The sequence below is a fragment of the Ambystoma mexicanum genome, chromosome 3q (genome assembly GCF_040938575.1).
Source record: "Ambystoma mexicanum isolate Mex_15411 chromosome 3q, UKY_AmexF1_1, whole genome shotgun sequence".
Taxonomy (NCBI): domain Eukaryota; kingdom Metazoa; phylum Chordata; class Amphibia; order Caudata; family Ambystomatidae; genus Ambystoma; species Ambystoma mexicanum.
In genome coordinates, this window is record NC_090926.1 from 63,080,463 (window position 1) to 63,093,400 (window position 12,938).

The 12,938-nt window shown below is 49.4% G+C and overlaps 1 pseudogene; it reads left to right on the forward strand.

Annotated features, from left to right (window-relative positions):
• LOC138447933 (TRPM8 channel-associated factor homolog) overlaps positions 1-12,938 on the forward strand; it is a 223,073-nt pseudogene that overhangs the window by 144,819 nt on the left and 65,316 nt on the right.

Here is a 12,938-nt window from a genome sequence, read left to right on the forward strand (position 1 = left end):
TTTGCAGGACGTCCACGACCGATCATCGACGAGCACCGCCAGGACCGAAACTGCTGCCTCCACGCCATTGTGTCACCCTTTTCTTCAAGGGATCGCGACGATCCGTGGCTCCTGCCTTAAAAGGAGTTTGTCGATGGATCCTTCTTAAGTGACCAGTTGTCGAATTCTACTAAACCAGGTGTTTCAAGGTAGAACATTTGTAGAAGGAAATAAGACTCTGCTAAACAATATATGGACTGGGCTTCTCAATATCTTATTTACAAGTTGCCCAGGTGGGGGAAGGGATCCTCACACAGAACTGTCTTGCGGTAGGGACCCATTATTCTGCCATTTGTTTAACCAACTTGTTTTCCTCCCAAGTCTATGGTTGATACCTTATTGCTATTGATTTGTATGCCATTTGAAACTGTCAGCAGTTGCTTCTACTCTGCCATACAGAGGGCAGGAGTACAGATAACCCCCTCCAGTCTTTACACTAACCCAGTGCCTGACGAGGGGTGCACCCTCTTCAGCAGAGCACCTGATTCCTGCCTCCTAATGCAGGCGTAGAGGGGGTTGGGAATGTTTGAAAACATGGTGCACCCTGCCCAGTACTGCGTCTGACCCCTGCCTTCCTCCTAAGGATGGCTTCAGCAGGTCAAGAAAAATGTATTTCGGATATGTAGCAGCTGCAAAACCAACAATAAAACATGCATTATTCATTCACGTTTGCAATTACAAAATACATCCAAAATAGATCCATTTAACAATAGTCCTTTTAATGCAAGTATACATAAAACTCAAGTGCATTAATATAATAGATTAAGATAACTAAATGATGCTGTACATAAATCTGAAATAGGACCTTTAAAAAACATGCGATCCCTAGCGACAGGTGGTCTATCCGAGCGAGTGCATGTGACCGATGCCCTTGGTCCTTTGCAGCCAAAAAGGAGCATGGGCTTTGGACATCTAAGGCCTACCTACCCTCCCTTCATCCGGATATTTCCTGGGGTGGCTGGGATCAACTTTTGGGTCCTGGGTTAGAACCATTTACTCTACTCTGCACTATTGCTTCCTGTGGTTGTGACCTCTCAATTGAGATGAGATAAGGGAACCCACTTTCCAGAACTGAGAGGTAATTTTCCTCACCCCCTTACCATTTGTGTTACCTCCCAGGTGGGGGACATCATTCTACTAATGGTTAGGTGATTTAACTGCTTCGTTACTTGCAACACATCCTTTGTTCTTAATTTAAAGGTGAAATGATTGTGAGAAATGGTCATATAATTGTGCACTTTATGCTTCGTTAACGGCATTGTAAAATCAGTGAGCCAGGGACAGGGCAGCCAGCCCATGTCTACCTATCCCAGCTTGCCCTGCTGTCTGCTGGTCCTGCCTCCCTAGATTGGACACTCTGTTGCTTGCTTCGTGGGCCTCTCCCAGACCTACTCATCATCCCGAGGTAGGGCTTTGTCACTCTTTGTGCCCCTCCACAGCCCAGGTTCTCGTGGGCTCTTGACAGTGAGCATGCTCCAACATCTGACTCACTCTGACCACTGCACCATCCATCTGGCTCTGAGAGCCAGGGACAGGGTGGCAGGCCCAGGACTACATCTCCCAACCTGCCCTGCTCAGGGCAATCTCCCAGCCTTTACTCCCAGCGTCTTTGCCTCTTCACCAATGAGCCCTTATGTCAACTCCTTTGCACTTGGTAGTACCTAAAACCCACCCAAGACATTGCCTGCTACCGCAAGCTACTACTGAACTAGAATACTTTCTCTCCTCATCCTTCTTATCCTCAACCTGCCATTCTCTACCTATTCTCTCTCCAACAACGACACATCCTTCACCTTTCCTATCCCTATCATTAAACTCACATCTCGCCACTGTCATTACACCATCTCGATACTATATCCCCCATCTCACAAATGCCAACAGACTGCTTCTCTCCTATCACCTACCTACTCCTCCTCTCCCACTCTGACACTAAACTCCTCTACTCCTCCCTGCCACAGCAACAGAACATTGCACTGTTTTCACTCCTGCCTTAACATTTCAAGCACCCCCAAATCCACATCCCGCCCTACTCCATTCATTTCTATCTGTCACCCTCCTGGTCCCACTGGATCATTCTACGAGGAACTCTGGCAGCTTCCTGGCTCACTCTCCCCGTCACATCACCGCACCCAGACGACTTCAACCTTCCTTCTATTAACACGCTGCAAAAATCTGACCTTTAATCTGTTCTCAATGGCCAATCTATCCACTCTATCCATAAACTTCCCACTCACAGTGTGGGCAACTCTCCTGTTCATCACCAACTCTCTCTCAGCAACTAACACTACTGTCAAGCCATCTCTTTCGGACCACTCAATTGTTTCCACCACTTTTACCTTTCCTCCCCACCGACCACTCCCATGTCTAAAAGAAAATGTAACACCTCTGCTATTCCTCCTTTCCTCTCTCGCCTTCGGCTGTCACTCTCCTCCTCCTTTCCGCCCCCCTCCTCCACTGACACTGCTTTTGCCAACTTCCGCTCGCTCTCTTCTTACTTCTCACTGCTAGCTTTCACGCTAAATCCCAGTGTCCTCCCCAGTGTCCTCAACCTTGTGTCACTCCATTCATACGCGTTCCCCACTGTGCAGATCGAGGCACTCTCATGGGACCTGCAGCCATATATCTCAAGTCTTCTCTTGATAGTGCTAAAAGGGGTTTCAACCTTTCAATCATCGAGACACACTCCAGCCATCCCCACCGACTCCAAAGCACGCTGAAGTCACTCATTACTTCACCTCAGCCAGCAACTATTAATTGAACTCTCTCAGCTGGTGACCTTGCTGAATACTTTGCTTCCAAAATCAGGATTTCTCTCCACTCCCTATTCTTGATGAAGGCTAACACCTCCTGCGCCCCATCAGATCCTCTTGTGTCTCAACTTCTCAAACCTAATTCCCCACAAGTAGCCTCTCATCTCGCTAATCTCTTCAACCTGTCCATAGACTGCTTTGTCTCTACTTTCAAAATGGCCCTGGCCATCCCTCTCCTGAAAAATCAAGGGGCAGATCCAAACCTGCCAACCAATTGTCGGCCGCTGTCACTTCTTTCTCAATACCCTAAGGTGTTCGAAAGAGTTGTATTCAACCACCTTACGAAGTGTCTTGACATACACAACCTTCATGACCCCCTCCACGCTGGCCTCTGCTCCTGCCACTCCACTTAAACTGCTCCCATGAATGTCGCTAACTTCATTGCCTCTGCTGGACATTCCAATTTACCCTCTGTCCTTCTCCTCCTTGACTTGTCTGCTGCTTTTGATAGTCGATCACTCTGATCTCCTCAAAACTCCTCTCTGCTGCAGATTTTTGATCAAGCCCTAGCCTGGATTGAGTCCTACCTGGCGCCTTGTCAAATCTGTTTCCTGAAACAACACCACCTCCCAACTCACTCCTCTTCCTGTGGATATTCTGCAAGTCCCCCTCCCTCCCATTTTTCCCGATATCTGTTCAATATATCCCTGTTCAATATACCCCTTCTCAAACCTGGTCATTACGTCACTCAAACTCCCCCCACTATAATAGGCTCACTTCATGTTGATATACGATTTTACCTTTGTATGCTCCTTTGTGAACACGAGTACTTTCTTTTTCCTTGTATGTAGGTTTATATAAATAAAAGAAATTGTAAAAGGTGTTTCTGATTCAGGTACAGTTTCTACAATGCACTCCAACCCTTGCTGACCCTCTTGAAAGTTGCTAAATTTCAGTTGGTGGGCTTTGGGAGTAAAATAATATTCTGAAATCCATGTATTTTCGAGTACTGAATGTCAATGCTTGTATTGCCAATGGGTTATTGCCTGCTTTGTAGTTCAATAAGTTGTTTAGTACTTCTCAGTTCTTTAAATGCTTCACAGGTTAGTCAAATACCTTTGACTTATTTAATGGTCCATCTGTTATTTTTACGATCGATTTATTCTGTCCGTAGATCCTCATTTACGAGTCCTCTTGGTGCTCATTGATGTTGAAAGCTTTCATCAGCAATGGACAAGCCCCAAGTAAACATTCATAAGACAATATTTGGATAGCAGGTGGTCATTATAGTCCTGCAAACCTTCCAATGATAATAAACAGACCTGATAATAGAGAGGCAGCGCAATTCACGGGCCGCGTGTACAGAGTAAGCACAACATCCGATGCTGGCACACCTGAATACTGTAACCAAAAGGAGGGATATGATAGAGGTTCCAAGTTGACACTTTGGCATGTAGGATTCCATCTTGTAGCTATGGATGGGATCTTCTGCTTGTTTTAATCTGCACTCTGCTGTGTATGGAAGCCCTCTTTAGAACTACAGGGGGAGAGTTTTACACCCCGCCTAAGTAGGATTCAGAAACGCACTGGCACCCACATTCTGAAACCTTCAAGGCCTATTCACTGTGTAATGAAGAAGGTCCAAATACATGCTGTTAGTGGAATTGCGCCTAGATGAAAGTAAAACCATTTACATTTTGAAAGCAACACAACTATGGTAGTAAACCGGAGTGTTCTAAAGTGAAACCAGTGCAGGTAAGTGCATCAATCATCTGAGGCAGGAAATATCGGAGCCCAGAGAAATGCAAAATGTTCTCTTTGCATCTACTGGCTGGGAGCAGTGGCGTAGATGTTTATTAACATGCTGAGGACTACAGATTAGATTAGGAGCAAACAATAATTACTTTGGTCTTCCTGGGGTTCATCACCAGATGGACAGGGAGGAAATGTGTGCCAGAACTATAGACATCATCCAAGAGCTTTACTTAATTTGAGTGACATTGTTACAGATCGAATCCGTACAAATAACCTAATACAAAAAAAGAATGAGAAATTACTGAATTTATATGACTGAAAATAGTAGGTATTTTAGTACATGTGTGGTAAATAATAGGTGGGGGGTTTGGGTTAAGGGTATATGTTGGGGCACATATTCGTTACAGATGTCATTTATACAGCACTATGCTTTGATGAACGCAGAAAGTGGTTGGACATAACTTGTAAAGAAAAGCAAATGCATGTCTGAGAGTAATTCAAAGGTGCGTGGGTAAACCGTCTCTGGGTAGTTAATTGGTCTACGGATTATTGAACTGTTTGTGGCTTATTTGGGGAGATGGGTTAATAAGTGATGAATTCTTTATGATGTGCTCTCAGGATTAGCTGTGCATGGGTTATTGAGGGGCCAATGGGTAAACGGTTGGTCAATGAGATATTATTTGGTGTGCGGGATGCTGTGTATTCTATGGGTTCCTGAGTCAACCACCCCTCATCCCGCCTCACTTCTTGTCAATCTCTGACACTACCAGAAATGTCAGGCCTAGTACGATAGTCGCTTGTGTGTTCTCATCTCCTACCCCCCTCGCTCCCTTATCATTGTCAAAGCTCTTGCACTATCTGAAATGTCGCCAGGCCTAGTACGTTAGTTTCGAGGGGATTGGGTCCTCCGACGTATTCCATATCTATGACAGTAATCATCACAGCTGTGCTGCTTCGGAAAATCTTTCAGCGTCTGTGTCCTGCGTCGATGACGTCGATACGCCGCCCTCGAGGACGACCTCCGACGGCCGACGTCACTGGATGCTATAAGTAGGACGCACGACGCCTGTAGCCTCAGTTCCGTTTTTTCCGCGAACGTGTTTGCTTCGGAGATCTCGGCGCTCCTCGACTCTTTGGAGTCTGTTCTTTTGGTTCTTCAAACCTGTTCGTTTGTGTAGTAAAAAACCTTTGAGATGTCTACCTCTTCTTCCACCCCGCGTACGGGCTTCAAGAAGTGCGGGACTGCGGGTCCAAGATGTCGGTGACGGACTCGCACGACGCCTGCCTCTGCTGCCTCGGGGAGGCCCGTGACACGGATGATCGTGTCGACTGCCAGTCGCTTACGTCCAAAGCCTTGCAGGAGCGCAAGAAGAAACTGTCAGTCGGTAAAGTGTCCAAGCCCCGAAAGTCAAGGTCCACGGGGCTTTCGACGGACGATTCGAGGGGCTACTTTCCGCATCATCGTCGGAAGTCCAGTGGGTCTCGGTCCCGGAGTGGGTCCCACCACCCCTCTGCCTCTTTGAGGCACTCCTGGAAGCGCCTTTATCGGTCACTTTCCCCGTCCTCGTCTGAGGACTCCGCCCGTCGGCGGGTCGCTTATCCCACCAAGCATGAGACGCCAGAGGAATGGGCTTCCTTCGGTAAGAAAATGCTAGCGATTCTCGAATCGCAGGGCACTGGTCCGTCCGCGCCTCCAAGTGGGGTCGGTCGTGATCGGACTAGAGACACTGCTCGTACGCCTTCGGGCTCGGGTGGTCGGCACGATTCACGGGAGCGGTCCCACTCGGACAAGGGGAATCGTTCTAGTCATGCCCGTTCCAGGTCCCGGTCCTAGACTAGCTCGAGACCGTGTGAGCCTATGATGTCTTCGAGGAAGACGTCGACGCCTGTGGCGCCGAGGTCGTCTAGGGACTCTCTCGAGGCTCCGCCTCCGAGGAAGTCGTTGACGCCATCGGCGCCCAGGATGTCGAGGGACACCCTCGGGGCTCCGCCCTCGAGGCCTGTGTCGACGCCGTCGATGCTGTCGCCGCCGCGTTTGGCGTCGACGCCGATTCACTCGACGCCCTCAACGCCTTTCAAGGCTGTTTCGATGGGGGTATCCCGGGGCACGGTGGAACCCCCTAGAAAGGCTCTGGCCAAGGTCAAGCATGGCTTTGTTCCCCATTCTGTGCCCACTTTCCGCCATCTTGAGTACATTTCGGAGGTGGCTGAGGGCTCTGATGATGGCCTGGTTCCTGATATGGTGCCAGATGAGATTCTCTCGGGCCATAGCCAGATTGAGGACCTGCTTCATTCCCTGCATGACGCCAGTGGTCTGGAGCCTGGCACCCATGCTGACTCCTCGTACCGGCGCCTTATGTCTAGGGTCTCCGAGTACTTGGGTGGTCTCCTCCCCCAGGGGATTTTTTTTCAGGATGACCTCGCGGATATCCTCTTCCAAGGTCCACCAACTGACCCGGTACTGCCATTCCATATGGCTCTACAGAGGAGGGTGGCGGCGGCTTCGACTGCTCCAGAGAGTCTCCCGGCAGTTTGCAAGCCTTTGCCGCGAAAATACTGCCCAGCCAGTAGCGACCCCTGCTACTTGACCAAGCACCCCACTCCGGCGAGTTTGGTGATGCAGACGGCTACGGCCCCAGCAAAGCAGGCATCGTATCCTACCATCCCTCCTGATAGGGATGACAAGCGTTTTGATGGTTGGGCGAAGAAAGTGTTTTCTTCAGGGGGTAGGGCTCTTTCAGGTGGCCAACTCCGTATGTGCCTTGTCACATTTCACGCACACTCTGTGGAACTGTTTCCTTAGCGGCTGAACATATTCCCGAAGGGGACAAACGGGATGGTTTTCTTGCTATGGTCCAGGAGGGCAAGGACGCCATGTGTGAGGCCGTTCAGATTTGGACATGGCAGATTGCATCAGCCAGTCCTTGGCGTCTAGCACTGTAATACGCAGGTTTGCGTGGTTGCGGAAGTCTGGGTTTGCTCCTGATGTGCAGGCCCGGCTCCTCAACATGCCCTTTGACGGTGAACATCTTTTTGGCAGCAAGGCTGACGAGAGCCTTCAGAGGTTGCAGACCCCCAAAGCTGCAGCAAAATCATTGGGCGCTGCAGTTCGCCAACCTCCACCTTTTCGTCCTAGGGGACAGCAATGGAGGGGAGGTTCCTTACGTTATTACTCATCCTTTGGTAAAGTGAGAGGAGCTGCCAGTCAAAGGGGCCCCGTAGGAGTGCCAGAGGTGGAAAGCAGGGTACTCGAGGTGCCAAGGCTGCTTGGGCCGTTGCCTCTTTGCCCTCAGGCAACGCCGCAGCCGCTTCAGCTCAGTTATGAGGCCATGTCCCATGGTTCGCTGGTTGTTGAAGGCTGGCGCAGCATCTTGTCGAATGGCGTGCCATTACTTCAGATGTGTGGGTTCTGGAGATCATAGCCCACAGCTACTGTCTTCCCTTTCGGCAGAGGCCTCACGACAATCCACCGGGGAATCTCTCGTTGCAGAGTCCGGATCCGCTCCTTGTGCAGGAGGGTCAGCCCTGCTGGATAAAGGCACCATAGAACTGGTGCCTGTAGCGGAGAGGAACAAGGGATGTTATTCCCCTTATTTTTGATTTCCAAGAAAGACAGGGGATTGAGACCCATCATGGACTTGCGCGGTTTGAACAAACTCCTCAGGAAGGACAAGTTCAAGATGGTTACTCTTTCTCAAGTCCTCCAGGCCCTTCAACCTCAGGACTTGTTGGTGTCTCTCGACCTCAAGGACGCTTATTTTCGTGTGCCGATCCATCCAAAGCACAAGAAGTACCTGAGGTTCACGGTTGGAGACTCGCACTTTCAGTTTTGGGTCCTGCCGTTCGGATTGACCTCCGCCCCGAGGGTCTTCACCAAGCTTATGGTAGTGGTGGCAGCGCATCTCAGGAAAGGGGGATTCACGTCTACCCTTACCTGGACGATTGGTTGATCAGGGCGCGCTCTCCCGAGCAAGTCCTGGATCATCTGTCCGTCACCTGCCACTCCCTCCACAAGCTGGGCTCCTCCCTCAACTTAAAGAAGTCCCACTTGACGCCAACTCAGAGGCTCCAGTACATCGGAGCAGTGCTCGACACGTCCCTGGGGCAGTGTTTTCCTCCCCAGGTGAGGGCTCATCACATTCAGCAGATGGTGCACAAGTTTCAGCATGCCCAGAGTATCCCAGCTTTCGAGTTCTTGAGATGGCTCGGCCTCATGGCATCCTGCATTCTTCTGGTGCCAGAGGCCAGGTTGTGGATGAGATCTTTGCAATGGGCACTCAAGCTCCAGTGGTCTCAGTCCTCCGGCAGGTTGTCGGACCCTGTTCAGGTGCCGTCCTCGGTCGCCCAGGACCTTCTGTGGTGGGCCGTCGAAGGCAATCTGATGAAGGGGGCTCCATTTTGGCTACCCTGGCCGGAGGCGACGATCGTGATGGACGCATCCCTCATCGGATGGGGAGCTCATGCCAACGAGTTCACAGTCAGCGGTCGTTGGTCTCCGTCAGAGTCCAGACTCCATATCAATCTGTTGGAGCTGAGGGCCGTCAGGCTTGCCCTGAAGGCTTTTCTGCCGACTGTGCGAGGAAAGAATGTCCTGATCCTGACAGACAACACAGTGGCCATGAACTACCTCAACAAAAAGGGGGGGCAGGGTCACTTCCTCTCTGCAGGGAGGCGATGCAGCTCTGGTTCTGGGCAATCCAGCAGGAAGTTTCGTTCTCAGCAGTTCATCTGGCGGGAGACGAAAATGAGACGGCGGACGCTCTGAGCAGGCAGAGCGCGATCTCTCACGAGTGGGAGTTGACTCAGGAGATTCTCCTGGAGATCTTCGCCCTTTGGGGGACCCCTCAAGTGGATCTCTTAGCCTCCAGTGTCAACCGGAAGTGCGAAAGGTTCTGCTCGCGGGATTTTCCTCCAAAAGGAGCATTAGGAGACGCGTTCGTGGTGGAGTGGTCATTCCCACTGCTGTACACGTTTCCTCCAGTCCCCATCATCCCACAAGTGCTGTGGAGGTTGCGAAGGTTCGGTTCCCGGATGATCCTCATTGCTCCGGCATGGGCCTGGAGGATGTGGTACCCGGACCTTCTCGACTTGTCCATCTGCCCTCCACGTAGTCTTCCCTACCGAGAAAGTCTGCTCTCACGAGAGGGGGTCAGGTTCTCCATCCAGAGGTCAGATCCCTCAACCTTCACGCTTGGTTTCTGAAAGGTTGAGGTATAAGGATTGGGACCTCCCTGAAGACGTGATGGAGGTGTTGCTTTTGGCCAGAAGGCCCGCAACAAAGTCCCTGTACCGGTGCCGTTGGAGAAAGTTCTGCGACTGGTGCAGGGTTAAGAATGTGGATCCGTTTTCATGTGACATTCCTGTGGTTCTGTCTTTTTTGCTTTCTTTAGCCCACAGGGGCTTGCAAGTGGGTACCGTTAAAGGTTACCTAGCGGCGCTGTCCATATTTAAGCGCTAGTCTGAAGAGTGTTCTTATTTTAAAATCCCTTTAATTTCTCAGTTTCTAAAAGGGCTCGCTAATGTGTTCTCTGCGTCACCTTTCCAGGTGCCCGGTTGGGATTTGAACCTTGTCCTCAGGTTTCTGATGGGTGCTCCGTTTGAGCCTTTGCATTTGTGCCCTTTGAGACTGTTAACTCTTAAAACTGTATTTTTGGTTGCGGTCACTTCCACTCGCAGAGTGAGTGAGTTACAGGCACTTTCAGTTAAGCCAACCTTCACTGTATTTCATGAGGACAGGGTTGTCCTTAGAGTTAGTCCTTCCTTTCTTCCGAAGGTGGTGTCGGAATTTAATTTAGGCCAGAAGGTTATTCCTCTGGCATTTTATCCTCCTCCGCATCCTGGTAAGGAAGAGGAGAGGCTCCATAGCCTCCATCCTAGGAGAGCTTTAAGCTTTTATATTTCATGCATATCCCGGGTCAGAGTGGACGATCAACTCTTCATTGGTTGCGCTGGAAAGCGTTTGGGACAAGCTGTGTCTAAGCAGACTTTGTCTCGCTGGATTATTCTGGCAATTTCTGAATGTTACCGCTGGGCGGGTAAGGACCCACCGGTCGGCTTGCGGGCCCATTCTACCAGGGAGATGGCTGCCCCTCCGGCCTTTCAAAGGGGTGTTCCTATTCATAACATCTGTGATGCAGCCACCTGGGCATTCGGTCCATACTTTTGTACGTCACTACTCCCTCGATTCCATCCGTGGGCAGGATCTCGCCTTTGGCAGGGCGGTCCTTTGCTCCGCAATTTGATTGGGCATTCTAAATTTCTGTATTCTAAATTCTTTTCCCACCTCCTTGCATTGGTACTGCTTTGGGAGTCTGTCACAGATATGGAATACGTCGGAGGACCCAATCCCCTCGAAGAACAAGATACTCTCTTACCTGGTAACGTTCTTTCGATGGGATGGTCCGACAACGTATTCCATATCGCTCCCTCCCTGCCTTCCCCGCTACAGAATTTCTTATGCGATTGCAGCTTACGTTTCCGCAAGGCTTTGTGTGGTCAGACTGGCAGAAGACTGGTGCCACACGTTCTGGGAAAAAACTACAACTGAGGCTACGGGCGTTGTGCGTCCTACTTATAACATCCAGTGACGTCGGCCGTCGGAGGAGGTCCTCGAGAGCGGCGTATCGACGTCATCGACGTAGGACGCAGACGCCGAAAGATTTTCCGAAGCAGCACAGCTGTGGTGATTACTGTCATAGATCTGGAATACGTCTTCGGACCATCCCATCGAAAGAACGTTACCAGGTAAGAGAGTAACTTGTTCTTTTTTCACATTCTTAATGTCGCAAGGCCTTGTAAGAATGTCGTCGTATTTTTCCTTGCTCCATCCCTTGCCATGAAGCACTTTCAAACACGTGCGTATAGGCACTATGGCACTATACAAATAATCTATCATTCATTTATCAATGGGTTATTGATATTACAGAAATCTATATTTGAAGGTTGAGAGTTCCATGGATTATTCGTGGGCTTCAAGTTGGTGAATGCTCCCTGGATGAGCACTTAACTCTTTATTTTTGTATAAATAAATTACAGGCATGTGTATTTTTAAGACGCATTTTACATTAGATGTTCAATGTGTTATTGTTCCCATTACTGACGATGATTTCTCTTACATGTAAAGGTAATTTGCTAGTTCTTGTGTTTGTCCTTTATTGATCTTAGTTGACAGATAATGTTCTAAATTGGCAATTTCACAGAAATATCCTCTCCTCTCAATAAGAGCCATCTATCAGGGATCCTCCGAGACAAAGTGGACTGACGAAACACCTACTTTTTCAGTTGCAGATTGGATGCCACTCGGATGACCTCCAGTAATGCTGCGCAGTTCTGTTGCGCCCCAAAGGTGCTCAGGAGATATAATGTGAAAGAAGAGAAAGTCTCTGTCTCCTCCCTGTGTGGAGGGCTGCTTTACCTTGTGGTGCCCACAGGATGTCAGCTCGGCAAAATCCCCCTCTCAGCGGAGGGTGCAGTACAAGCACCCTTTTTTCGGCGGGGTAGGTTTCACAACTCGTTTGCTCTGGATTAGAATGGCAATTGTTCATGGTCCCCTTGACTTGTCAAACTCCCGTCCAACCTATTTCATGAATATTTCTCATTTTAGGGGAAACCAGTCAATCTGCCTGGCTGTATACCATCCGGCACTATCCTGCACCTTGGGCAGAGCTGGCTGCTGAAAACATCATCCTAAAACTCCCCGCTGACTCCATTCGCTCGCTGGAGGACCCCGATGCTCTGCTGGCTCTTTGGGACCAAATGATGAGTGCCGTTGCTGAGCTGGCAGCAATCCCACCTCGCTTCCCCAGGCCTGAGAGAATTGTGACCGATGTTCAGATATCAGCCGGTGGGTGTCCGCTTCACTGGTATGATGCAGCTGCGGGGAAAGGTTGAGGGCGTAATACGATGTAATCTAACATTATCTGTCCATGCTCTAATATCACTAATCTATTCCAAAATATGGTTGGGATGATTTGAATACCTCTAATATTATGAAGGGAAATAATTTCCCACCCTTTCTATATTCTCTTTTTGGGATTGAACGGGATTCTAAAAATGGTACTTGTGGTCCGTCCCAGTGAAATCACCACAGTTGTTAGTAATGTGTGCATTGACAAATATCAAGGGTTTAGGGGGAGGGCATGGTTCTATCTGAGTATACTTATCAAATCTACAGAGAGGAGAATCGTGGTTCCTTCTGCTCATAAATATCAAAGGGTTTCCAATGTCAAAGACTTTGGAAAAGCAAGAGTACATGTTAGATTGGCATCTGGAAGCGAGAAGAGATCATGTGAGCTGCCAGTGTCTCAAGCTGGCTGTCAGTAAATGAATAAGGGAACAGAAAATAAACCTACATATTAGAAAACAAAGTTTGATCATGGGTCCACAGGTAAAATA